Here is a 23,633-nt window from a genome sequence, read left to right as displayed (position 1 = left end):
GGCCTATAGTTTGTTCTATAGTTTGGCCTCTGCCTTGTTCCTAAATCATTGTTTGAGAGAACCACAAGCATTTTTAATTTACAAACGTACAAATTAGAAGAAGAATTGCATAAAAGCATTTGCTCAGCATTTTAGTCCTATAAACTGAATCAAAACTCTTCAGGATTTTGAACAATTTTAATCAAATTTCTCCTTAACCTTAAATTACATGCAAAATACTGGAAATGCGAACATCCCCACATCTGACCTCATGTTGGAAGGAACATCATTGATGAAGCAGTTGAAGATGGTTGGGCCGAGGACACTACCCCGATGAACTCCTGCAGTGATGTGCTAGGACTGAGATGACTTATGTTTAACCACTACAACCATCTTCCTTTGTGCTAGGTATGACTAACCAACGGAGGATTTTCCCCCCGATTCCCATTGACTCCAGTTTTGCCAGGGCTCTTTGATGCCATGCTCAACCTTATGTTGCCTTGATGTCAAGGGCAGTCACTTACACCTCACCTCTGGAGTTCAGCTCTTTTGTCCATGTTTGAACCAAGGCTGTCATGAGGTCAGGAGCTGGATGACCTTGGCAGATCCCAAACTGAACATCAGCGAGCAGGTTATTGCTGAGTAGTCTCACTTGATAACACTGTTGATGACTTCCTCCGTCACTTTACTGATAATTGAGTGTACGCTGATAGGGCGGTAATTGGCCAGATTCGAAGTAACACAAGTCGTAATGCACATACATCTTAATGCACATATATCTTACGTCTCAAATCATGTGTTGCTGTATTATTGAAAATCTAGTTACATTATTTATAGAAATACAATGTCCACCAAGCACTCATTGCAACCAAAACATAACATTACAATTAGTGGCAATTGCAATAAAAGTTGTTGTAAATCTGAATGCTGGAAGAGGTGACAATTGGACTGCAAGGTTTTAAACGACATTAAATTCCAAGCAAGTAGGGCATAATGCTCAGAAATGACACACGTGGACAACTTAAGAGAAATTAGGCTGAGGGGGTAATTTAGCAGGATACAATTTATATTATGTGTATAGTTAACGCTGATTTCAAAAACCATGACTTTTAAAAGGCGATTACTTTGGAGCAATTTAAACTAAAACCAAAGCTATGGCTCATTATTTGTAGACTTCCCTGCACATAACATTGCAACCCCACCACCCAACCACATTTTCAGTGCTTAAGCAATTGCCACTAGGAAATAATGTTTCAGTCACTCGAATCCTTAGTCAATTGTGGCTGTTGGAAGAGGACATTTATCTTACTTGCAGGACATTGCTGCAAAAGATTTCTCAGGATATAGCATCCTTGGCCCAACCACGTTAGCTGCTTCAATGGCCTTCCCTCCAGTAGAAGGTCAGAAGTGTGGGTGTTCACTGATGGTTGCATGGTTTTCAATGCCATTCGCAACTGCTCAGCTACTGAAGCAGTCATGTCCACATGCATCAAGATCTGGACAAATTTAAGGTTTGGGCTGGTAAATGTCAAATGACATACCCATCCAAGTGCCAAGTAGAGATCTTTTCCCAAGAAGAGAGCCCAAACAACTCCCCTTTGACATTCAACAAAACTACCATCACGGAATGACCCATCAACATTTTGGGTGTTACCACTGTCCAGAAACAATATCATAAGACATAGGAGCAGAGAAATAGGCCGTTCGATCCATGAAGTCTGCTCTGTTATTCAATTAAATCATGATCGGTCTGATATCATAATCCTCAACGCTAATATCCTGCCTTATCCCTAAAAACATTGGTTCCCTTACTAAATAAAAATCTATCTCAGCCTTAAATATACTTAATGGCCCAGCTTCTACAACCCTCTGCAGTAAAGAATTCCATAAATTCACTACCCTCAGGAAAGAAATTCCTCATCTCTGCCTTAAATGGAAGAACACTTACTGAGATGATGCCTTCTAGTCCGAGGCTCTCCCACACGAGGAAACAAACTCTCAGCATCTACCCTGTCAAGCCCCTGAGAATCCAATGTTTCAATCAGGTTGTCTCACATTCTTCTAAACTTGGAGTACAGGCCCAATTGACTCAGCCTCTCCTCATAAGGAAATCCCTCCATACCCGATGTGACTGGACCAGCCACAAATACTGTGGCTACAAGACTAACATAACAGCACAAAAGTGAAAGTTTAAGCTAATCATGACTGCAGTGGAGATTGCAGTTTATGAGAACTTCTACACCGCACTTCATGGAGGAGCACAAACTCACTGAAAACAATTTCCGGATTTGTGTGTGTTTGTATCTATAATGCTCACAAATTATCAGTTTCAGTGAAGGAATGGCAACGAACATTGACAATTTTACCAACGCCACAGCAAATTCTAGGCCAATATTCCACCAAGAATTGGTTCTTGCACACAAAATCATTACACGGTGAAACACTTATATTTATAAACTTCTTGTAGCAATCAGCAAAATATATTTAACTGTGGAAACGTATGTTTTGTTTCGTGGAATACAGCATCCAAACAACCTCAGGGTCAATAGCGAGATAATACCTAAATTAAAATTGGCAAGTGTGCTTTTGGCAGGTGGGAGCAGCAGGAACAAAATCACTTTGTACATATTCTTGAGTTTTAATTGTCCAAAATATTTCATCCATTGATGCGAGTTTAGAAATCAACAATTTCGAATTCTTCACATAATGAAATTCTTTACTGAATTCCAGGTCTAAGAAGGTGTAACTGAAGCATGGAGAGATTAAAAGAGGCAGCACGGTAGCATTGTGGATAGCACAATCGCTTCACAGCTCCAGGGTCCCAGGTTCGATTCCGGCTTGGGTCACTGTCTGTGTGGAGTTTGCACATCCTCCCCGTGTGTGCGTGGGTTTCCTCCGGGTGCTCCGGTTTCCTCCCACAGTCCAAAGATGTGCAGGTTAGGTGGATTGGCCATGATAAATTACCCTTAGTGACCAAAATTGCCCTTAGTGTTGGGTGGGGTTACTGTGTTATGGGGATAGGGTGGAGGTGTTGACCTTAGGTAGGGTGCTCTTTCCAGGAGCCGGTGCAGACTCGATGGGCCGAATGGCCTCCTTCTGCACTGTAAATTCTATGAAAAAACACTAGAGTGCAGGAGAATTTAGATATTATGGGCCATCATCCAGAAGGACTTGCCTCACTGAGGCCGGGTGATTTAGGTACAGGGAAGCACGTCCCCTCCAGCAGCGGCATGGCGCAAATGGAGTGCAGTGAGGGAGGACAAGCCTTTTTCTACAGCACTAGTTGGAGAGAGCTAAGGCGGGAGTGGGAGCGAGAGCGGGAGAGAGATTCCCAAACGCGTTATTGGGGTACCCTCCAAATGCAGTGTTGGGAGAGCCAGGAGGTTATAGTCCGAGATAATAAATTCATTTCAAGTATTAACTTATGTAACAATAAAGCAAATTTGATTTCAAATTGGAAAGTAGACCTGACTGACTTCTTCCCCTGCGCAAATCAATTTAATTGATAAACCCACATATATGAATAAGAAAGTGTTCTTTTAAAAAAAATTACTTCTACACTCAACCCAAATACTTTCCTCGTATGACTGATCGGCGCCCCCATCCTCCCTCCTGTCACCAGTATCAAGCCCTCTCGCTCTGCTGCACTGCCCCAGTATCAACTTTAACTCATTTGAGGCCCAACACACTACTTCATAATGTTTCAGACCCAAAGCTCGAGGATCCACAGCACTCAGGGCCAATGTAGTGCAAGTTCCAAATGCCCCAGTCCTTGCCCCTGCAAATTTGGTTTCTTATGTCTTGATTCCAATGTATTCTTTTCCAAATTTAAAGCCTGGAGTGTTGCAAAATTTGGCTTTCAATTTACTATTGGTGGATTTAATCCACAAAAATAAACTCTTGCCAATGAAATTCAAATGTGTGAAACCAGGAGAACTAAAAAAAAGTGCGAACAGTCTGGGATTTTCAGAAATAAGTCATGCCCTCTTTCTGCTCAGAGAGGCCTCCATGATCTTGGGTTGGCAACAATTGAGTCTTAAAAGCAGAGAGCAAGATCAAATTCTTAATTTCCATAACTGCCAGTAAATATGCACAAAAATTTGAATTTGTGGTGGAATGCCCAGCCATGTGTCAGATCTATAGAAAATGACTAGGTACAACTTTATTTTGTTCCCTACTCAGCATAAATAAATATTGATAAGTTACGTAAATAATCTACTTTCTACTCACTGTTTTTTTTTTAAAGTGTACTGGAAATAACAAATGCTCTTAAAATTAGTTCTAACTTTACTCCCTTTAGATTTCTCACAAAGTTACGTCCCTACTGCAAAGTATATACTGACTTCATCCAATTTAGTTTAATTTTGAGGCAGAAAAAGAACCATCTATGGAGGTTATCTGGAAAGGAATTCAGTATGGTTCCGCGTTAGAAATTAGCAAATATGAGGGTGCACAAAATTTTACATAGCCTTTTGAGTTGCAAATTGGCTTGGAATGGAGGCATAATGTAGGGAATTGAGTGCATAAAATGAGAAATGAAAAAGTTAAGTGTTTTAGGAAAGCGGGCAGCATAATCAAACCCACCCGGGTTATTCTCTCTTCCAACTTCTTCCACCGGGCAGAAGATACAAAATTTTGAGAACACACATCCGTAGATTCAAAAACAGCCTCGTTCCCTCTGTTACCAGACTCCTGAATGACCCTCTTACGATCTGAACTGACCTTATGGACTGAACTGATCTTTCTCTGTAGCACTCTATACCGTTTACTTCGCCCACTGTCTATGTTTGTATGTTTTATCTTTCTCAAGTCATGGAGCGATCTGCCTGGACTGTATGCAGAACAATACTTTTCATTGCATCTCAGAATACGCAACAATGAATCTAAATCTAATCTAATCATCACATCTAATAATAATTTGGATAGAACAAGAGAATTGCATATCCAAGTTTGCAGTTGGCACGAGGCTTGGCGGGACCATAAGTAGCGCAGATAAGAGTAGAAAGTTACAAAAAGACATAAAATAGGTCCGGCAAGTGGATAAAACTATGGGCATTGGAGGTCAATGTGGGCAAATGTGAAGCTATTCACTTTGGAGCTAACAAAGGCATATTGCAGCATTTCCAAAAAAATGGTGAAAAACCGAAACCGAAGAGTTTAGAGGTACCAGGTATGCAAATCATTAAAAACTAGCACATATACAAAAGACAATCAAAAAAGCTAATGGATCTTTTGTATATTTATTCATTCACGGAACGCAGTTGTCACTAGCTAGACCAAAATTTATTGCCCACGCCCAATTACCCTTGAGGTGGTCACTTTTTTGATCTTTCTTGAACCATTCACTCCATGTGTGACAAGAACATCCACAAGGCTGTTAGGAAGGGAATTTCAGGATTTTGACCCAGTGACTGCAAAAGAATAGCAACATAGATCCAAGTTCGGATAGCTATGTCCCCATGCATCTGTTGCACTTGTCCTTCTAGGTGTTAAAGATCATGGGTTTCACGGTGCTGTCAAAGTTGCAGCAGTACATCTTGTACAAGGTGCAGACTGCTGCCACTGTGCATCAGTGGTAGAGCGATTGAATGTTCAAGGTGGTGGATGGGGCACCAACCAAGCAAGCTGATTGGTGCCCCTGAATGGTGTCGAGTTTCTTGAATCTACACTCATCCAGGCAAGTGGAGAGTATTCCATCACATTCCTGACTTGCCCCTGAACATAAAGGACAGGCTTTGGGGAGTCATGAGAAGTCTAACCTGCTCATGTAGCCAATGTATTTATATAGTTAGTCCAGTTCAGTTTTTGTTCAATGGTAGTCCCATGCGGATGATTATGATAGTGGGGGTTTCAGTACTGGTAATGCCATTGAATGTCAAGGAGAGATGGTTTGATTCTCGCATGTTGAAGGTGCTCATTACCAGCATTTTGTCTCGCATGAATGTTACTTGCCACTTGTCAGCCCATGGTTGAATATTGTCTAGGTCTTGCTGCCTGTAGACACTGACAGTTTCAATATCAGAGGAGCTGAAAATGGTGCTGAACAATTGGCAAACAGCAAACATCCTCACTTCTATCTGATCTTGCAGAGGAAAGATCATTGTTGAAGCAGCTGAAGATGATTGGAACTCAGGCACTACCCTAAGGAATTCCTGCAGTGATGTCCTGGAACTAAGATGATTGATTGACCGCTAACAGCCATCTTTACTGTGCGAGATATTACTCCAACCAATGAAGAGATTGCTTCCCACGTGCCATGGACTTCAATTTTACTCGGACTCCTTTCTGCCACACTCAGTCAAAAGCTGACATTATGTCAAGCGCAGTCATTCTCGCTTTACCTCAAGTTCACCTTGTTTGTCTGTGTTTGGACCAAGACTATGATGCAGTCAGGAACTGAGTGGCCCCAGCTGAACCAAAACTAAGCATCAGTGACCATGTTCTTGCTGACCAAGTGCCACTTGTTAGCACTGTCCACGACCCTTTCCATCAGGTTGCTGATAGAACATAGAACATAGAACAGTACAGCACAGAACAGGCCCTTCGGCCCTCGATGTTGTGCCGAGCAATGATCACCCTACCCAAACCCACGTATCCACTCTATACCCGTAACCCAACAACCCCCCCCTTAACCTTACTTTTTAGGACACTATGGGCAATTTAGCATGGCCAATCCACCTAACCCGCACATCTTTGGACTGTGGGAGGAAACCGGAGCACACGGAGGAAACCCACGCACACACGGGGAGGACGTGCAGACTCCGCACAGACAGTGACCCAGCCGGGAATGATGGAGAGTGATAGGGCAATCATGGGCCGGAGTGGATTTATCCTGGCCTTTGTGGACAGGTGACACCTGAGCAATTTTCAACATTGTCTTGTAGATGCCAATGTTGTAGCTGTACTAGAACAGCTTGGCGAAGGGTGCAGCTAGTTCTGAAGCACAACTCTTCAGTACTATTGCCAGAATGCTGTCAAGGCCCATAGCGTTTGTTACATCCAGTGCCTTCAGCTATCCCTGATATCAAATGGAGTAAATCAATTGGCTGAAAGACTGGCATCCATGATGCTGGGGACATCAGGAGGCAGCCAAGATGGACCATCTACCCAGTAGCTCTGGCTGAAGATGGTTGCAAATGCTTCAACCTCATCTTTCGCACTTGTTTGTGTTTGGACCAAGACTATGATGCGGTCAGGAACTGAGTGGCCCCAGCTGAACCCAAACTCCCCATCATTGGAGATGGGGCAATTTGTGGAGTTTCCCTCTCCTGTTGGTGTCTAACTGTCCACCACCATTCATGACTGGATGTGGCAGTACTGCAGAGTTAGATCTGATTTCCTGGTAGCTGCATCACGTGCTACTTTAACTGTTTGACATGCAAATAGTCCAGAGATGTAGCTTCACCAGGTTGACACCTAATTTTTAAGTATTCCTGGTGCTGCTCGTAGCATGCCATCCTGCACCCTTCATTGAACCAGAGTTAATCCCAGCTTGATGGCAATTATAGAGCCAGATATTTACCAGCCATTAGCTTACAGATTGTGGTTGAATAAAACTCTGCTGCTGATAGCCCACAATGCTCTGCACTGAATACTGCAATGACTATGGGCCCTGACAATACTCCAGGCAATGGTACTGGACTTGTGTTCCAGAACTTGTTGCACCCCCAGCCAAGCTGTTTCAGTACAGCTGCAACACTTATCTATCCAGTAATGTGGAAAATTGCCTGGGTATGTCCTCTACACATGAAACAAGACAATCCAACCAAGCCAATTACAAACCTATCAATCTATTCTTGGTCATCGGTAAAGTGTTGGAAGGGGTCAGCAATAGTTCTATCAAGAGGCACTTACTCAGCAATAACCTCCTCACGGACGCTCAGTTTAGGTTCCGCCAGTGTCACTCAGCTCCTGGCTTTATTAAAGCCTTGGTACAACACAGACAAAAGAGCTAAACTCCACAGAAGAGAGAGTAACTGCCCGTGACATCAGAGAAACATTTGACTGAGTATGGCAACAAGGAGTCCTAACAAAACTGGAATCAATGGGGATCAGAGGGGGATCTCTCCATTGGTTGGAATCATACCTGTCACAAAGAAAGATGGTTGTGGTAGCTGGAGGCCACTCACCTCAGCTCCAAGTCATCACTACAGGAGTTCCTCAGGGTCGTATCCAAGGCCCAACCATCTTCAGCTGCTTCATCAATTACCTCCCTTCCATCAGAAGTCAGATGTGGGAATATTGACTGCACAATGCTCAGCGCCATTCGCGATTTCTCAGATACTGAAGCAGTCATGTCCAAATGGACTGCTAAACACATGTTCCAGAGATAGCTGTGTCCCCAGAAGTGCAGTGAAAGAGAGGATCCAGAACCAGTAACCATCACCGAGCAGAGCTCGCCAATGCAGTCCAGCCTGTGGCTCCAGAGCGGAGTGACCACTTTCTGAGATAAATCACAGGAAAAGAGATGTAATTGGTGGGTGAATATTTTGTTAATTTATCTACAAAACCCATGTAATTTATCAGTAATTGGAAGATTTTATTAGTTGCTGTAAGATTATCAAGGGGTAGTAAAGGTTATTGCGAGTGGCCGTGTTAATTAATTACAAATGAAAAATAAATTCATTAACACAAAGATGGCAGGGCAGGTGATATGCTGTAACTTTAGAATACAAGTGTTCCTGTACATTGGGGCAATCCAGTGCAAACACATCTGCAAAGTCTCTGTGGCTTGAGCAGCTTTGGTTTAGTCATTGAGCTGGAGGCCAAACTGGAGGTTGCAGATACTGCTGCATAAAGGATCTGGAAAGTTACTTGGACATTTATTACGTAGTCAAATCCCTTTATATAGGGTCTTCGGATTTGGTCAATAGTCATGGGCAGGAAGGTGTGACTGCGAGTGAGACAGAACTGGAGATCGAGAAGTTAGAAGTGAATGAACCTCAGCAGTTGCAATTGTCCAGAGGCTCGAGGATCTTGCAGTCTATATGGATGAGAGCAATGGCTGGAGGGTGGATGAGCAAACTGACCATGCCACCCTGGAGCAGAAGCATCTGGACAAAATCCATGCTTGGGCTGACAACTGCTAAGTAACATCCGTGCCACACAAGTGCCAGGCATTGGCCATCTCAAAGAAGTTCTAACCATCGACCTTTGACTTTCAATGGTTTTACTATCACTAATTTCCTATCAACATCCCGAGGGGTTACCATTGACCAGAAATTGAACTGAACTAGCCAAATAAATACTGTGGCTACAAGAGCAGGTCAAAAGATGGGATCCTGTGGCGCGTAACTCACCTCCTGACTTCCCCAAGCCTGTCCAACATTTACATGGCAAAAATCAGTGATGGAGTACTCTCCTCTTGCCTGGGTGATTGCAGCTCTAATATCCAAGAAGCTCAACATAATCCAGGACAAAACAGCCCCTCTTAATTTCTATCCCTTCCACAAACATTCTAACACTCCACGACTGACCAACAGTGGCAGCCGTGTGTACCATCTACAAGATGCACTGCAGGATCTCCCCAAGTTTCCTTCGGCAACACGTTACAAATCCACAACCACTACCATCTAAAAGGACACGGGCAACAGATAACTGGGAACACCACGACCTACAAGTTCCCCTCCAAGTCATTCACCACCCTGACACAGAAATATACCGCCGTTCCTTCTCTCGGTGGGTCAAAAAAAAGAACAAAGAAAAGTACAGCACAGGAACAGGCCCTTCAGCCCTCCATGCCCATACGGACCATGCTGCCCCTCTAAACTAAAATCTTCTGAACTTCCTGGGTCCGTATCCCTCTATTCCCACCCTATTCATGTATTTGTCAAGACGACCCTTAAATGTCACTATCGTCCCGGCTTCCACCACCCCCTCCGGCAGCGTGTTCCAGGCACCCACTACCCTCTGGAAAAAACTTGCCTCGTACATCTCCTCTAAACCTTGCTCCTCGCACCTTAAACCTATGCCCCCTAGTAATTGACCTCTCTACCCTGGGGAAAAGCCTCTGACTATCCACTCTGTCTATGCCCCTCATCATTTTGTAAACCTCTATCAGGTCACCCCTCAACCTCAGTCGTTCCAGTGAGAACAAACCGAGTTTATTCAACCGCTCCTCATAGCTAACGCCCTCCATACCAGGCAACATCCTGGTAAATCTCTTCTGCACCCTCTCTAAAGCCTCCACATCCTTCTGGCAGTGTGGCGACCAGAATTGAACACTATACTCCAAGTGTGGCCTAACTAAGGTTCTATACAGCTGCAACATGACTTGCCAATTCTTATACTCAATGCCCCGCCCAATGAAGGCAAGCATGCCGTATGTCTTCTTGACTACCTTCTCAACCTGTGTTGCCCCTTTCAGTGACCTTGCCAGCTCACCCCTGATCCCGTGTGACTTCACCTTTTGTACCAGTCTACCATGAGGGACCTTGTCAAAGGCCTTACTGAAGTCCATATAGACAACATCCACTGCCCTACCTGCATCAATCATCTTTGTGACCTCTTTGAAAAACTCTATCAAGTTAGTGAGACACGACCTCCCCTTCACATAACCATGCAGCCTCTCACTAATACGTCCATTTGCTTCCAAATGGGAGTAGATCCTGTCTCAAAGAATTCTCTCCAGTAATTTCCCTACCACTGACGCAAGGCTCACCGGCCTGTAGTTCCTTGGATTATCCTTGCCACCCTTCTTAAAATTAGCCTTCCCCCAATTTAGCACATTCACCCTAGGACCACTCTTATACTTGTCCACCAGCACTTTAAAACTTACTGAATTATGTTCACCGTTCCTGAAATGCTCCCCTACTGAAACTTCTACCACCTGGCCGGGCTCATTCCTCAATACCAGGTCCAGTACAGCCCCTTCCCTAGTTGGACTGTCTACATATTGTTTTAAGAAGCTCTCCTGGATGCTCCTTACAAACTCTGCCCCATCCAGGCCCCTAGCACAAAGTGAGTCCCAGTCAATATTGGGGAAGTTGAAGTCTCCCATCACAACCACCCTGATGTTTTAATTGTTTCCAAAATCTGTCTACCTATCTGCTCCTGTATCTCCCGCTGGCTGTTGGGAGGCCTGTAGTAAACCCCCAACATTGTGACTGCACCCTTTTTATTCCTGATCTCTACCCATATAGCCTCTCTGCCCTCTGAGGTGTCCTCCCGTAGTACAGCTGTGATATTCTCAAATCCTGGAACTACCTCCTTAACAGCACTGTGGGCATACCTACACCTCAGAAACTGCAGCAGTGTTTTAATAATAATCTTTACTGTCACAAGTAGGCTTACATTAACACTGCAATGAAGTTACTGTGAAAAGCCCCTAGTCGCCACATTCCGACACCTGTTCGGGTACACAGATGGAGAATTCAGAATGTCCAACAGCACATCTTTGGACTGTGGGAGGAAACCGGAGCACACGGAGGAAACCCACGCAGACACAGGGGGAACATGCAGGGGCAGACTCCGCACAGACAGTGAGCCAAGCCAGGAATCGAACTTGGGACCATGGCGCTGTGAAGCAACAATGCTACCCACTGTACTACTGTGCCACCCAAGAAGGCAGCTCACTATCACTTTCTCAAGGGCAACTAGGAATTGGCAATAAATGCTGGTCGAGCCAACAATGGCCACATCCCTTAAACAAATTCTTTAAAATGCCCAGTTTAGAACTTCTAGATCAGTTCGAACTTAATTCCATCTGGCACAAGTAGTGCCATGCAACACAATGGAGGGTATCGCAATATGAAGGTGAGACTTTTCCTCCACAAGGACTGTGAGATGGTCTCTGCTACCAATAAGGGCATCGACATATGCACCTGTGATAGGTAGACTAGCGAGGATAAAGAGTTAAGTATGTCTTTCCCTTTTGTCGGTTGCCTCATCAACCGCCACACATCCAGTCTGGCAGCTATTTCCCAAACTCTGTCAATTGAGATGCTACCGAGCCACTCTTGGTGATGCACATTGAATTGCCCCACCCAGAGTACATTCCGTGCCCCAGCCACCGTCACTGCTTCCTCCAATTGGTGTACAACATGGAGGATTACTGATGCATCAGCTGAGGTGGGGAAGTGAGAGTGGGTTTGACCTGGTGCCAGGAAACTTCACAGGAGCTGGAGTTAATGTTGAGGACTTTGTGGCCAATTTTCTCCCAATGTTGTTTGAATTGTCTGGGAAAAGTCCTTCCAATTTTGGCACAAATCCCCAGATGTTAGTAAGGAGGGTTTTGTAGGGTCGATAGGGTTGGATTTGCCATTATTGTTTCTGGTGCCCAGGTTGATGTCAGGCAATACTTGAGACTTTGTAACGGTTTGACACAACTGAGTGGTTTGCCAAAGCATTTCAGAGGGCAACCACATGTCAGCCAGGCACAGGCAAGAACGGCAGAATTATTTCCCTGAAGGAAATTAGTGAACCAGATGTTTTTGGTTTTTTTTTTAACAATCGACACAGGTTTCATTTGATTAATCAAATTTAAATTCCACCAGCTGCCATGGTGGGATATGAACTTGCATCCCCAGAGTACTAGATCTGGCCTCAGGATCACTAGTTCAGTGACATTACCTATGCTACTGCCTGAAATGTTGATCTTTATAGCAAGAGACCTGGATATAAAGGGGAAGAATTATGCTTTTGGTCAGTGAAGCACTTTGTCAGGTTTCATTGCATTCAGTTTTGGGGTACGGTACTGTGGGAAGGATAAAATGGTCTTGGGATTGGTTGCAGTGCAGATTCATCAGAATGGTTAGAGTTCAGAGAGTAAAATTACGAGGACAGGTGGCCTAAACCTAGCTTAAAATACCCTCAGATACAGTCTGTCATGAATTCTCATTGAATGATGGAGCAGACTTTTTTGTTTTAAAATATTTTTATTCTCCTTTCACATTTTCTCCCGAATTTACACCCAACAACAATAAACAATAATGAGCAACAGATATGTCAATCCCCATACCAATAACAACGATCCCATCCTCCCACCAACTCCCAAACATCAGCCCGCATGTTTACATAAACAAATGACAAAAAGGAATCAGGGATTATCCAGTCACCCTTAATATACACCACCCCCCTCAACCCTCCCACCCACCCCACCCCCAACTAATGTTCGATGTTATCCAGTTCTTGAAAGTGCATAATAAATAATGCCCATGACTTGTCGAACCCCTCTGAGCTTCCCCTCAGTTCAAACTTAACCTTCTCAACGGTCAAGTATTCCAACAGGTCCCCCCGCCATGCCAGGGTACAGGGTGGAGAGGCTGCTCTCCATCCCAGCAGGATTCGCCTTCGGGCAATCAACGAGGTGAAGGCTACAATATCTGCCTCTTCATCCCGTTTCCAACCCTGGCTGGTTTGACACCCCGAATATTGCCTCCCGGGGACCCGGGTCCAGTTTCACGTGCAACACCTTGGAAATTACCCTAAGAACCTATTTCCAGTAATCCTCTAGCTTTGGACAGGACCAAAACATATGAACGTGATTAGCAGGGACCCCCACCCCGCAACGCTCACACACATCTTCTACTTCTTCAAAGAATCAGCTCATCCTCACCCTCGTGAGATGCGCTCTATATACCACCTTCAGCTGTATCAGCCCCAACCTCGCACATGAGGTGGAGGCATTTACTCTCCGGAGCACCAGACCTCCTCCTCTATAACCTCTCCCAGCTCTTCCTCCCACTTTGCTTTGATCCCTTCTAGTGGTGCCTTATCCTCTTCCACAATAGCTCCGTACACCGCTGACATTATCCAATTCTCCAGTCCCCTCGTCGTCAGCACCTCCTCCAGCAATGTGGAGGCCAGTTCCTCCGGGAAGCTCTGTACCTCCTTCCTGGCAAAATCCCGAACCTGCATGTATCTAAACATTTCTCCCTGCTCCAGCCCCAAACTTTGCTTCCAGCTCCCTCAATCCAGCAAACCGACCCCTGAGAAACAAATCTTTTAGCGTCTTAATCCCCTTCTCTTCCCATTTCCGAAAACGTCCATCCCACTCCCCTGGCTCAAATCTGCGGTTCCCCCTAATCGGCATTTCCCTTGACCCTGCCCACAACCCAAAGTGTTGGCGAAACTGCCTCCAGATTTTTAATGAAGCTACTATTACCAGACTACTTGAGTATTTCCCCGGAGCTATTGGGAGCAGTGCTGTTGCTAGTGCTTTCAGTCCGGACCCCCTGCACAAACTCTCCTCCATTCTGACCCACTGGGAATCAACCCCTCTGACCCAGCTCCGCACCTTCTCCACATTCGCCGCCCAGTAGTAATACATCAGGTTTGGGAGACCCAAACCCCCTGCCTGCCTTCCCCTCTGTAGCAGTACCTTTCTCACTCTGGCCACCTCCCCTCCCCATATGAACGAGGTAATCCTTCCCTCAATCTCCCTGAAAAAAGCCTTTGGCAGGAAAATCGGTAGGCACTGAATAAAATAAACAGAAATCGCAGCAACACATTCATTTTAACCGCCTGTACCCGACCCGCCAGTAACAGAGGGAGACCATCCCACCTTGACAGATCGGCCTTCGCTCTCCCCACCAAACTAGGGATGCTGTACTTGCGAAGCCCCCCCCCCCCAAATCCCGGGCCACCTGCACCCCCAGATACCTAAAGTGAGTCCCTGCCCTACGGAATGGCAGCCCCCCCCCACCACCCCCACCCCCCAGCCGAGACACCACAGAATACTCACTCTTGTCCAGGTCCAGCTTGTACCCAAAGAAAGACCCAAATACTCGCAGTAGCTCCAATATTCCTCCTATTGACGCACTCGGTTCCGACACATACAGCAGCAAGTCGTCGGCATATAAGGACACCCTATGCTCTATCCTTCCCCCCCCCCCCCCCCCCGCACTATTCCTTTCCATGCTCCCGAACTTCTTAATGCGATGGCCAACGGCTCAATCGCAAGTGCAAACAGTAGGGGGGGACATAAGACATCCCTGCCTCGTCCCACGGTGGAGAGAAAAGTATCTCGAGCTGATATTGTTTGTGCGGACCGTCGCCTTCGGCTCCTTATATAATAGCTTTACCCAGTTCACAAATCTTGGTCCAATCCCAAACCACTCCAGAACTGCCATCAGGTACCCCCATTCTACCCGGTCAAAAGCCTTCTCGGCGTCCAATGCCACAACCACTTCTGTTTCCTTCCCTTCCGCCGGTGCCGTAACGATGTTCAAAACCCTCCTAATGTTAGAAAACAGCTGCCTCCCTTTCACGAACCCCGTCTGATCCTCACCTATCACCTTCGGGAGGCACTCCTCCAGCCTACCCGCCGGTACCTTCGCCAATACTTTTGCGTCCACATTCAGAAGTGATATGGGCCTATATGACCCACACTCCGTCAGATCCTTATCTTTTTTTAGCAACAGTGAAATCGATGCCTGCCCCAAGGTTTGTGCCAGCACCCCCTTCCCTATTGCCTCTTCAAATATCCCCAACATCAGGGGTGCCAGCTTATCCTTGAATTTTTTATAATATTCTACCGGAAACCCATCCGGCCCTGCCATCTTCCTCGACTGCATCCTCCCAATCGCATCCTTTATCTCCAGCTCCACTATTGCTCCTTCTAATGTAGCCCTGTCCCCCTCCCCGACCCTCGGGTACTCCAACCCATCTAAAAATTCCTGCATCTCACGGTCTCACCCGGGTGGCTCTGATCTGTACAACCTCTCAAAAAACTCCTCAAAAACCTTGTTAATCTGCTACGGAGCCGCCACCAACTTCCCTGCCCTATCCCTCACCTGAAGAATTTCCCTTGCCGCTGCCTCTCTCCGGAGCTAACCTCCATGTTCATAAACTGCACCCCTTGCTCGTCTCAGTTGGCGCACCGCCTTCCTGGTGCACAGTCGGTCGAAGCTCGCCTGTAGTTCCTTCCTCTTTTCCAGCTTCGCTGGGTCCCCATCTTCTGCATAACTCCTATCTACCTCCAACATCTCATCTATTACCCTCTGCTGCTCCAATCTCTCCTCTTTATCCACCCTGGCCTTAAACAAAATCACCTCACCCCTCACCACCGACTTTACCGCCTCCCTGACAACTGCCTTCGACACCTCACCCGTACAGTTGAAACCTCCAGATTCCTTAATTACGTTTTCAATTTTCTCACAGAACACTTGGTTCCCCAAAAGCCCCACATCCAGTTTCCACCCCGGCCTCTGCGCTACCCCCTTCTCCAGCACCATATCCACCCAATGTGGCGCGTGATCTGACACTGCAATTGCAGAGTATTCCGACCCCTTGACTCCAGCCTTTCCCACCACAAAAAAAGTCGATCCGCGAGTATACCTTATGGACTGCTAGAAAAACAAGTACTCCCGTTCCCTTGGGTGCAGGAACCTCCAAGGGTCCACCCCTCCTATTTCCACCACTAGCCCAACCAGCGCCCTCGCCCCCCCCCCCCCCCCCTTCCCCCGATGGGACCAGCGAGCGCAGCCGTGATCTATCCAACCTTGGCTCCTTCCCACCCCCCCACAATCAGCTCACGTGTGTCCAAGTCGGGAATGGCCCCAAACACCTTCTTCACGAATCTCACATCGTTCCAATTGGGACCATATACACTTAACAGCGCCACTAATCTCCCCTCTAGCGCCCCTGTCACAATCACATATCTACCCCCTTGATCTGCCACCACCTTCTCCATCTGGAAGCGTATCCTTTTGCTGATCAACACCGCTACCCCTCGAGCCCTTCCATCAAATCCAGAGTGAAACACTTGGCTAACCCAGCCCTTTTTAAGTCTCACCTGGTCCTTCACCCTCAAGTGAGTCTCCTGCAGCATTGCCACATCAGCTTTCAAACTTTTAAGATGCGCAAGCACCCTTGACCTCTTGACCGGACGTCCCATCCCTCTCATGTTCCACGTGACTATCCTTACTGGGGGTCTCTCACCCCCTCAACACCCCCCCACCTTTCTTATCCACCATCATCATAACACCGGGCCCTGCCCCATAAGCCTGACCCGCCCCTGTGCATTGTTAACAACGAACCTCTTCCCCCCCCCTCCCAAGAACCCCCCCCCCTACATTTCCCCCTGAAACAACAACATCTCCATTCATCCATCCCTTCCCCCCCCCCCACTCTCGCTCGCCTCGTAGGCTCATTGAAGCCTGCAATCCAGGATCCAACGTCCGCAGCCCTCCTCTCACCTCACCTCCATTCACTAGCTGACATTAGTTAGCTAGCGCGGGTGGCCCACTCCGTCAAGATATATCGTCCCCTTCTACCAGTCCCAGAAAGAAAAAACAAGAACAAAACCAACAATCCAACCCATACAATTCATTAACATAACATTTAACCGTGGCAACACAGAACGCCAATCAACCCACTATTAACTTGAACTCTGTAACAATGTAGAGAAGTAAATTACAATACACATCAGTAAAAACAAAGTTGTAGCATTTATACATTTTCCAGCTGCTCAAACACAGTCCACAGTCTCTCTTCCAGTTCCGCTCCTCACGTCTGTCCCAAGCCTTCTGCCCTCACGAACGCCTCAGCTGTCTCCGCTGTCTTAAAATAAAAGTCTTTGGCGTTATACATCACCCTGAACTTCACCGGGTACACCATACCAAATCACACCCTCTTCTTGTACAATGCCGCCTTCAATCGCCCAAACGCCGCTCGTCTTTTTGCCAACTCCAGTCAAGTCCTGGTAGATCCGAACCGCAGTACCATCCCACAGCACCTCACGCTTCTGCTTCGCCCAGCTTAATACCTTCTCCTTCATGCAGAACTTATGGAAGCAAATAATTACTGCTCTTGGCGACTCGTTCCCTTTGGGCTTCGGCTTTAATGACCGATGAGCTTGGTCTAGTTCGTACCGGGAAGGGCTCTCACCCTCCCCATCAGTTCCGCCAACTTCTTAGCGAAGTATTGTTTTGGCCTTGGGCCTCTGTTCCTTCGGGCAAGCCCACAATTCTCAAATTGTGCCGCCTTGAGCGGTTCTCAAAGTCTTCAAGCTTTGCTCGGAGTCCTCTGTTGACCTCCACCACCCTCCACAGCTCGTCCCCCATCGAGGTGGCCTGGTCGCTGTGTCGTGACACGGTTCCTCCACTTACTTCATCTTCTCGCCCTGCTCTCTTACCTCGGCCGATGCCTTTGCCTCACCGGGGCAATTGCCTCCTTCACCAATGACTTCAAAGCGACCGCTGTCTCCTTCCTCAAGGCCTCCATGTGCCTCGCAAGCTGTTTTTCCAGCTCCACCGCCATCACCTCGGTCATCTTCTCCACCCTAAGTAGTGCGGCACTGCCTTGCGGTTCGGCTTCCGCCATTCTGTCAGCATTCTTGCTCGTCCTGTCATTTCGTGGTGAACCCGCGTTTCCTCCTTTCTTCGACGCTGCTCTTCGCATCCTTTAGCGGCTTACTGTTTTTTCTTTCTTTTCTCTTCTCTCCCCTTTCACCCCCCTGTCCTTCATCAATCTGAATTATTATTTTTTTTGTAATGGAGCAGACTAGAGGGGTTTTACCCAACAGCAATTTTTTTTCTGACCAGCTTCTTTATAATTCAATTTCTCCAAGCAGCCCGCTTTCAGAGCAACTTTTTTTTTGCCTCTCCCAACTCATCTTGGATCCAGTTTTCTGCTGGATATTGGATCATTGCCTGTATGCATATTGCTCACAAAAACATTCAACTAAATTTTGTTTTGAAATGTCGGTGAGCTGAATGCAGTGCTGAAACATGCCGATTAAAATATCACATTTTCCTGTGCCAGTTTACCTGCCTTACATACGATCTGACTTTCCCTGTAATTTGAAGCAGAATTTGTTGGTAGACTTGTCTGCCAAAGAAAAGGATTCTTGCAATAGAGAGACAAATAAAACCAAAAATCAGAATACTGTCTACAATAAGACAAAAACAAAAAAATTTAATACTTTGTGGATGGGAGCTATAGTGAACCAGGAGGAGGAAGAAGAGGGACAGTATGCTGAGTAGATAATCTATCTTGGCCTCTCTGAGGCTGAGCTCACAGATGCCAGTCTTCAATTAACTTAATGCAATCCACATGATATCAATAAATAGCTCAGCGCACTGCAAGGGTTATGGGCCTTGATAATATGCTCACTGTACTGCTAAAGCCATGTTCCAGAGATAGCTGTGTCCCCAGAAGTGCAGTGAAAGAGAGGATCCAGAACCAGTAACCATCACCGAGCAGAGCTCGCCAATGCAGTCCAGCCTGTGGCTCCAGAGCGGAGTGACCACTTTCTGAGATAAATCACAGGAAAAGAGATGTAATTGGTGGGTGAATATTTTGTTAATTTATCTACAAAACCCATGTAATTTATCAGTAATTGGAAGATTTTATTAGTTGCTGTAAGATTATCAAGCGGTAGTAAAGGTTGTTGCGAGTGGCCGTGTTGATTAATTACAAATGAAGAATAAATTCATTAACACATAATAAAGATGGCAGGGCAGGTGATATGCTGTAACTTTAGAATACAAGTGTTCCTGTACATTGGGGCAATCCAGTGCAAACACATCTGCAAAGTCTCTGTGGCTTGAGCAGCTTTGGTTTAGTCATTGAGCTGGAGGCCAAACTGGAGGTTGCAGATACTGCTGCATAAAGGATCTGGAAAGTTACTTGGACATTTATTACAAGGACGCAGTCAAATCCCTTTATATAGGGTCTTCGGATTTGGTCAGTAGTCATGGGCAGGAAGGTGTGACTGTGAGTGAGACAGAACTGGAGATCGAGAAGTTAGAAGTGAAGGAACCTCAGCAGTTGCAATTGTCCAGAGGCTTGAGGCTCTTGCAGTCTATATGGATGAAAGCAGTGGCTGGAGGGTGGATGAGCAAACTGACCATGCCACCCAGGAGCAGGAAGCCATTCAGAAAAAGGGAGCGAATAGGAATGTAGTGGTAATTGGGGACTGTAGAGTCAGGGGAATCAACACCGTTCTTTGAGCAGGAGTCAATATGTTGCCTGCCCAGTGATGAGTTTATTAATTTTAAAAAATAGATTTTGAGTACCTAAACCATTTTTTTTCCAGTTAAGTGGCAATTTAGCGTGGCCAATCCACCTCCCCTGCACATCTTTCTGTTGCGGGGGTGACACCCACACAAACACAGGGAGAATGTGCAAACGTAAACTGACAGTGACCCGAGGCCGGGATCGAACCCGGTTCCTCAGCGCCATGTGGAAGCAGTGCTAACCACTGCGCCACCATGCCACCCTCGTTTATTAATTATAAGAGTTCTGGTAATGCACAATGATGCAGTATCACTCACCTTAAAATAAAGACAACCGAGGTAGCAGGTATCAAAAAATGATTTCATTTCACTTTCAGTTTGAGGGCGAGAGGAGTGGATCTAAGAGCAATGGTTGAAATGAATCTGGGCAATTATGAGGAGCTAGCTAAAGTGAACTGGAAAATTGGGTGACGGGATAGGTGCAGTAGAGTTGCAGTGGCAGACATTTAACGAGATATTTCAGAATACTCAGAAAAAATATATTCCAGCAAGAAATGAAAGGCACATCACCCATGACTGAAAGATAGGATCAAATTGAAAGAAAGTGTCTAACTCTATAAAGTTGAGTGACAGTTCAGAAGATCGGACAGATTATAAAGAATAGCAAGAGTGACTAAAAGATTAATTTTTATTTTTTTTTAGGAACTATATGCAGCTTTTATTTAAGGAAAAACAAAATAATTAAATGTAATTATATTTATCACTGGGAAAGTATTAATGGAAATTTTGCTACACCCATAAAGTAATATTAATTGAATATTATGGTGGAATAAATGGATATCATGTGCATACATGTATTTTCAAACTACTGAATATGTAAACAACACTATTCCAATAATTGCAAGCACTCTGGTCTCAAATAAAATGCATGAAGTTTCATATTTCTTGAGACATATTCACTACATTCTACTTACATCAACTTCAATTTACTTGGGCAAAAGTCCACTTATACTATATTAACAATACACTGCTTAATCAGCACTTGCAACAGATGGTGACCTTGACATTGACCGAGAATGTGCGCGAGAATGAGATCTTGGCCTCTCCAATGATGCAGGTGATTTGGACGGTGAAGGTGAACGGGCCTTTTGTTGCCTAGCAGGGACACGAGATCTACTGCGAGAGCGGGATTTACTGCAGCTTCTACTCTTTGACCTACTGTAGGATTTGCGGCTCCTGGAGCGAGAGAGACTACGAGATCTGGAAAATGTACGCCTCCGTGACCGCGATCTGCTGCGAGACCAATGTTTAGGTTCTTCAATCAGTCTGATCTTTCTTCCATTTATTTCTGCGCCAGAGAATTTATCAACAGCATTCTTCAAATCACTATACAAGGCAAATTCAACAACCCCTTCATTCATTTTGTGCCTGTGCGCATCCGCAAAGGTAACTTCTCCAGCCTGTCTCATGAAATCTTTCAGATCCTGCCAGCTAACTCTCGAAGACAAATTCTCAACAATCAGTCGGATCTCTGTACGAACTGGAGGTCCATTTCTTCCCTCACTCCGTGGACGGTGTGGGCTAAAGCGACCTTGATATCGTCCTCCTCCACGACCTCCTCTAGGCGTGTTCAACTGTAACTCTTTCGCTACACAACTCTTTCCCATCCAATTCATAAACAGCATCATCTGCATCCCTGTGATCTTCAAATTCTACAAATCCAAATCCATTCTTCAAATCAATTTCCTTTATTCGCCCAAATCCTTTAAAGAATTTTTCCACATCCCTTTCTCTGGCATGAGGACTCAGTCGACCAATGAACACACGAGAGCTCATTTTGTCCGCTCCAACCCTCGGCCTCCACTCGACTAAAAAATTAATAAGGAGTGAATATTTGGTGGTTGGGGAACAAAGGTGGAGAGGATGGATATTGGTGGGTTGCCATTCCAGCTAGCAGGAAGTCATTGTCAATATTTGTGGATCCAGATAGCAAGGAAACTCCAGATGTTGAACTTCACGAATCTGGTGGGGAAGATTAAGGCAGACCTCCAAGGTGAGACGGTTTTCCACTATCCCTGGCGGACCTACTGCAATCGGTGAAGATGAATATCTTGCAGAGATTTTTTTTTTTTTTTAATTTCAGTGCCTTCCAGTGTTCCTGCCCAAGGCGTTCTTTAGAGAGATCGGACAGATTGTGTGGTTCAGGGCCCAAGGATCAGGAGGACGGTGCTCCAGAGGGAGCGTCAAGCAGGGGGCTTGGCCTTGCCAAACTTTCAATATTACTATTGGACGGACAATAAGTGGTAGAGTGGTGCGCGGATTTGGAGGAGTTGTGGGTCCAGGTGGAAGCAGAGACTGCGAGGATGGCAAGCCTGGGGGCATTGGTAACGACTCCGCTCCCTGTGGTATCGAAGAAACATTCAACTAACCCGGTGGTAGTAGTCATGTTAAAAATTGAGGCAATTCCGTCAACATTTCAATTTGAAGGCTGCCTCGAAGCTAACCATCTGAGCCTGCTAGGTCAGATGTAAAGTTTAGGGAGTGGTAGGAAAAGGGGTTGGCGAGGTGGTAGATTTTTAGAGAGTCGGTTCACTTGTCTGGGGGGAACCGAAAGAGAAATATGGGCTTACAGATGCTGATGGGTTCAGGTATCAGATGCGTGGTTGGGTCAAAAGGCACTTTCCAGCCTTTTCGATGAAGCAGCCTTCTACCTTGCTCAAGTCGATTTTATCCTGCTCAGGGTCGGAGGTGGCCAATACGTCAGGCAGAGAACAGCAGATAGTGGAGGAGGAAACGTGTTCGGCTGAAGGTGTGAAGGCAAAGTGGGCAAAGGAGCTGGGGTCGATGTTTGAAGAGGTGGTTTGGAGCAAGGCACTGAGGGTGAAAGCAACCTTGTCTGTGCAAGGCTGAGTCTCATTCAACTAAAGGTAATGTTTCAAGTACACCTCACGAAGGCGAGAATGAGACGGTTTTCCGATGAGGTGAAGGACAGATGTGATCGGTGTTCAAGGAGGCCAGTTCTGGTCATGGTAAAATCTGTGGGCTTCTGGAGGTCCTTTTTTTAATACTATGTTGGCATCCTGGGCATTGGGTTGGAGCCTTGCCCTTTAGTGGGGGATTTGGGATGTGTTGGGAGTTTCGGATGGGGTCCTGACCTTTGCCTCTCTTGTGGCAATGAAGTGGATCCTCTTGGGCCGGGTTCACTACGCCGCCAAGTGCCTCAGCATGGCTGGGTGAGTTTTTGCACCTCAAGGGGGTCGGGTAAAGAGTTTTACCATAGATGGTGGCTGTTTATAATGTACTTTAAAGAGTTGGTCACTGTTAAATGTTGGGGGGGTGAGTCAGCTGTTCTTACTATTTTGTTGTTATTCTTATTGTATGTTTTGTATAAAAATTGAAAATAATAAAAAATATTGCCCCAAAAAGATTCATATAGAGTGAGAAAGTTGAGTGCGCAAGAAAGCTAGCTAGAAAAATAAAACGGATAGTAAGAGTGTCGACAGATATTTAAAACAGGAAAAAGTAAAGTGAGTGTTGGTCCTCCAGAGTGAAAATGGGGAATTAATAATGTAAAATTAGGAAATGACATATCAATTGAATTGATATCTTCCTTGTCTTCACTGTTGAGGATACAAACAACATTCCAGAAATAATTGTGAATCGGGAGGTGAAAAGGGAGGGAATAACTTCAATTACAATCACCAAGGAAAGGGTACAGAGAAAATGAGAACTAAAAGCCAACCGGTTCTTAGG

The 23,633-nt window shown here is 45.7% G+C and overlaps 1 protein-coding gene and 1 pseudogene across 5 annotated transcripts in view; both read right to left on the bottom strand.

Moving 5' to 3' along the window:
• Positions 1 to 23,633, bottom strand: part of rock2a (rho-associated, coiled-coil containing protein kinase 2a) — a 318,731-nt gene that overhangs the window by 227,914 nt on the left and 67,184 nt on the right. The gene's annotated exons all lie outside the window — the stretch shown is intronic.
• Positions 18,360 to 21,759, bottom strand: LOC119967555 (annotated as a pseudogene).

Source organism: Scyliorhinus canicula, chromosome 6, assembly GCF_902713615.1.
Source record: "Scyliorhinus canicula chromosome 6, sScyCan1.1, whole genome shotgun sequence".
Classification (NCBI taxonomy): domain Eukaryota; kingdom Metazoa; phylum Chordata; class Chondrichthyes; order Carcharhiniformes; family Scyliorhinidae; genus Scyliorhinus; species Scyliorhinus canicula.
Note: the sequence above shows the minus strand (reverse complement) of the source record. Positions and strands in the feature narration are given on the sequence as shown.